This window comes from Morus notabilis, unplaced genomic scaffold, assembly GCF_000414095.1.
Source record: "Morus notabilis unplaced genomic scaffold, ASM41409v2 Scaffold35, whole genome shotgun sequence".
Lineage (NCBI taxonomy): Eukaryota > Viridiplantae > Streptophyta > Magnoliopsida > Rosales > Moraceae > Morus > Morus notabilis.
Window position 1 is genome coordinate 416,662 of NW_010361505.1, and position 6,000 is coordinate 422,661.

Below are 6,000 nucleotides of genomic sequence, written 5' to 3' on the forward strand. Positions count from 1 at the left end.
AATAAAAAAGTATTATTAAGTCATTAGTGTAGAAGTTTTTAAATGTTAAGAAGTATATTATGTGTATTTTTTTTACATATATGTTTTTATTAAGCAGTAACTATCACATATAGATTCATTTACTAAATACAAAACAACTTTCCTTAAAACAATTATGCTTTATTTTATTGACTATTTATTTTTTTTCAATTTCACTATTGTACTAAAATAATATAATAAGTAAATTAGTGATGCTCAATCGTTAACAAACAATTAATAAGAAATATGATAATGGCTTTTATTACAGATATGTTTTAATTTTATCAACTACATTAGTTAGAATGTTAGATATGTTAACATCAATTGGACAATGTTGTTTTAAAAATAATTAAAAGGACAACATTGCTTTAAAACATTGATACAATACAAAGACAACCCTTATTTAAATGTACATGGATAGAATTTTAAATAAAGTTATAAAACGGTTCATCAAATCAAGTTATAAATCATTTAGATATACCCACTTTTATATAACATTTCTGTAAAAAAAAATTAAGGTAAGCCATATTTTATATTCAACGAAAAAACGAATGAACCACATGAAATTTATCTCTATCGAATATCTCACTTTCGTGTATGTCGAACGTTTGCAGAATTCAACAAGCTATCGTACGGAAATGCGGCTTTTTTCTTTATTCAACAAAAAAGATTTGAATGCAACGTGAAATCTACTTCAATTAATGAAAAGGCACTATAATTTAATATCAATAAAGAAAACATAACATAATAAATAAATAAAACAATAAATAATCTTTACAATACAGTTACTTTAATATTTACAATATATACATATATTGACTTCAGTAATGCCATGGTCTCGTATCCAATGTCCTCAGTATATATTAAATCGCAATATCTTCATCTTCACATGTAGAATAGAGTCCATTCCTTAGTAATACAAAAACATCATTATACCCAAATCTTTAATTATATTCTTTTTTTATCTAATATTGATATGAACAATCTTTGTTTTATTTAATATTGTATAAAAACAGCATACATTATGTATATACAATTTACAATCAACCATATCCACCGTAACAAAATACAAATTTGGTGAAGCTGTACAAAAATAAAAAATAAAAAACCTATATAAAATATTAGAATTTATCAAAAATAAAATAGAAGAAATAAAGATGAAAATCAAGTAAGTAGATATACATAAATTGATTCGGTTATTTATCATGAATTACTAATGGCATATATCAGTAATAACTAAAACAAAATGTAGCAATCCTCTTTAGTATTAACTATATTATTACAGGATTTATGCGAATAACACTGAAACCAAAAACCAAAATAAAAAGTAAAAAATAAAGAATGGTTCAGGTATTCATTAAACCAAAATAAAAAGTTAAAAAGAAAGACATCAGAACATAGAAAAGGAATCGCTCAGGTATTCATCTTTTTGTGCTACCAACATGTATCAAAAGTAACTGAAATATGATTCAACATTGTCATTAGCTGTCAGCTGAATTATTGAAAGACTTATACTAAATAACAAAGAAAAAAATTATAATAACTGTAGATGAGCAAAAGGAAAAATAAAAGACTGACTAAAAGAAAACCCAAAAGACTGACCAAGAAACTGAAGAAAAAAAAACAAAATGTTAACAATTGAAAAAAAATGTGAAAAAACAAAAAACAAAACTTAGACATTTGGACAGGAAAAATGAATACACTGAATTAAATAACAATGAAGTAATAACAAACCAAGGACAAAAGAAAAAAAAAAGCAATAAGAAAACTTTGAAAGTTAAATCACAACAAAATGATCAAAACTTCTCACCAAAGAACAAACACCAGAGTAAATATAGTGAACAAAAACCTTAGAAAAAAAATGGGACAAAGGATGAAATAGTTTAAAGTAGAATAAGAGAAATAAAACACCTATAACTAAGAAGCAAAAAGATTGGTTACTGTTCAAAAAACATAAAACACCCTAAACCAAATGATATGAGGACAAATCTTCAATAATTTGGGCAACATCAACACTTGCTAAATAACTATTAATAATTACTCAATACAAGGCAACAATAAAGAGGAAAAACATCATCATCAGCAGAAACCAATTGATTTTTAATAGAGAACAAAGAATTGACAAAACAAAAAAAATGATAAAATTTTTTTTGAAATAAACCTAACTAACAGTTATCTAATGCATGTTAACAACAAAAGAAAAACACAACATCATTACCTCAAACGAAGAAAAATACATACCACCTAAAACGAAGAAGGCAAACAGATAAAGCAAGCAGAGCATAAAAACAAAGCTTGAAGAAAGGTATAAGAAACAACATGATTAGAATAAGAAAGAAAATAATTAGAATAAAAAATAATACAAAACAAAATTAGAATAAGAAAAAAAAATAAAGCATTAACAGTAAAGAACAAAAAAAGTATAATAAAGAACAAACTTTTCATAGAATATAAGACTAAATTATTATAAACCTAACCTAAAAATAAATAGCATTTATTTAAATAACTTTATTAAATTAATTATTAAAAAATTACATACAGATAAAAATAACATATTCAATACAATTATAATTATTACAACTTAATAAAATCAACAGATCATATACTAAAGAAACAAAATCATATCATAAACTTTAATGATAAATAGGATAATTCTTACAAAATCATATCATAAACTTTAATGATAAATAGGATAATTCTTTCAAAACAGCGTTTATCATAAACATTAACGATAAATAAGATAGTTTCTTCAAAACAGTTAACATACATATTCAAGAATAGAATAATACATATACCTCAAACGAAGAAAGGCAATCGATATAACAGACCGAGCACAACAACGAAAGTCCGAGTTTTGATGAACAACGGGAAAAGAGAAAAAGTAACAGAAGATATAAGTTAACAGTGAGAAAACGAAAAGAAAAACAATGAGAAAAACGGTGGTAATAAAAAACGGAATAGGGTTTATATACACAAAGAGGAAACTTCTGGTTATTATCCGATAACAAAACTAAAAAAGAAAAACCAGCAGGTGAAATAACTGATTAAGAACAGGTGTAAGAAAGCATGTAAACTACAGAAAAATTGATCCAATAATAAAGAGGACAAATAATTAACAAACCTATTACACAGATTTAAAACGCGATAAAATTACCGGAAGAAAAAAAAGCTGGTGAATCTCGAATAACAAAATCAACACAGAAATATCAACGGATGTAATGATTAGTTAACAAAAGGTGTAACAATGCATGTAAATAATAGAGAAACGAAAGTAATAAAAAAAAAGGGAAAATTTTCTGAAAACAGAAAAACACAACCAATATTAAAAAGACACAAAAAACAACATTGAAACAAATCAGAAAAGAAAAGATATCCGAAACAAAAAATAGGAAGAAAAAAAAGTAACAACAGAACATGAAAAAAAGGACCAAAAACAATTAAAAAAACCTCTGAAACATCTAAACATCAACGGTGAAAATGATTAAAAAAATAAAATAAAAAAAGAATAAATCTTCTAAGAACCTCTTTAAAAAAAATTTCTGAAGAAGAAACCGTAAAATACATTCAAAGTGAAAAAATTAATTTTTAACAAGAACAATTGAAAAATTCTTTCTAAACGTCTACAAAATAAAGAAATCAACAAAACAAAATGAAAAGAAAATCTAACGTATCCCTAATTTACAAACATAAGAAAAAAAAAAGGGACACGAACAAAAAATGAAATAGTATAGTCTAAAGAACTAAAAATAAATAAATAATTTCAAGCCCTGAGAAAACCAAAGTGAGACGACTGAAGAAGAAGAAGGGAAAAAAATTTCCTTATGGAAAGGAAGACAAGCCTCTCCCTCTGTGGACAGAAAGCCACCCAAAAAACGCAAGAAGCACACATTCCTAAGCATCTCTGTGTCTTCCTCACCAGAAAAGTAACAACAATGAAAAAGTGTAATGCAAAGCATAAGAAACTCAAACGAAAAGACAAAGAAAAAATGGAGAGAAGAAGAAGACGAAAAGCATATTTAGGCTCCGTTCATTTCACCGATTCGAGTTTTGCAGTTATCAGAAACAGTCACATTTAACTTTTTTACTACAGTAAAAAGCTCCCACATAAAGTTACATCTCAATTTGAATTAAAAATTTAAATCAACGAACTAAACGGACCTTTAGATTAGAAGAAACGTAGAACTCTAAAGGCCCATTAAGACGTGAAAAAGCTGCAGACAGAGAGGAGAAAGGGGGGAATTTTTTCAGAGCAAATGAAGGCTGAAACATTAACGGGGAGGAAAACCTAAAGGAAGCAGGCTAAAGCTTGGGTGAAATGATGGGAAAACCAAGAAAAAAATAAAGCATGTAAAATTGATCCAAGGGAAAAACAGTAAAATCATACAACAAACAAAACAGCAGCTGAAGAGAATAAGGACCCAGACGGAATTTGTTGAAAAATGAGGGGCAAGAGAACACTGTTCTTTAAACATGAAACCCCTGACCTCGTGTAGTATATAGTATAATAATAAGAAATTACGATAAATCAATCGTAAACAATTTAAGCAAAAGATCACTTTTTGATTTCCCTCTGACGCCTCTTCCTTCCTCACATCTCACCTTCTTCCCGACCCTTTTCACTTCTTCTTCCTCTCAAAGGGGTCAAAAACCAAAACAAAAAAGAAAAACAAAAATCCCAATTCAACCCCCAAACCCGAAAAATCACTCAATTGCTGACCCAAACCCCCGACCTCTTTTAGTGTATAGTATTAGTGGATTATCCGTGCACTTGCACGGATATATAATAGTTTAATTAACAGAAATTTAAATGAAAAATATGTGTAGAAACACATATATATATATATATATGTTTATAAGTTGTTGTAAACTTGTAACACATATATACACATTTATTTACACGTCTATCTTTATAAATAAAAATATACATACTTATTTGTTACAGAGTTCACATTTGTATTTGAGAGAATTAGACACAATTCGAGTGTCTGTCTACTCAAATCTCACAAATCTCATGTAAAATAACAGATTACATGAAAAATACTAAAGAAGAACATATACCAACAAAATTATTAGAGGATTGGTACTAAAGACAGAAAAAAGAGCAGACAACATAAATAGTACAGACAAAGATAAGAAAGATAAGATGACATTTGTAACTGTCATCGAAACCAATCCCAGAAAAGTGACTCAAATATTTGAGAACAAAACAAATCAATCCCAGAAGACTAATTAAAATATTTGAGAACAAAACAAAGACAATAGAAAAAGAAGAAATACTGCAGTGGTAAAAAAGCAAGGGAAAGATGATATCAAAATAAAGGAAGTAAATAAATTCTTAGAAACTTCATAAACATAAAAATGAGTTCAACTGGCGAACCAACAACAGAGGCAAGAATAAAAGAAAAGAACGAAAACCCTTCAATAAAATCAGATAAAGAGCAAACTATTTTAGAGTAGACAATGACAATAAGAGCAACATACTGTTGACAAAACAGGATAAGTAAAATAATATAAATTTTAAATAATCTGGGCAACATCAAAACTTGCTAAATCACTATAAACACTTACTTAATACATGGTAACAATAAAAGAAAAATACTACATCATTACCAAATGAGAAGTCACGTTAGACAGAAAATAGAGTGTTGACAGACTAATATAACAAATAGAATAGAAACCTAATTTTTACTCAAATAACAATAACTTATATAATATACATACTTATTTGTAACACAGCTCACATTTGTATTTGAGAGAATTAGACACAACTCGAGTGTCTGTCTACTAAAATCTCAGAAATCTCATGTAAAATAGCAAATTACATGAAAAATACTAAAGAAGAACATATACCAACAAAATTATTAGAGGATTTGTACTAAAGACAAAAAAAAGAGCAGACAACATAAATAGTACAGACAAAGATAAGAAAGATAAGATGACATTTGTAACCGTCATCGAAACCAATCCCAGAAAAGTGACTCA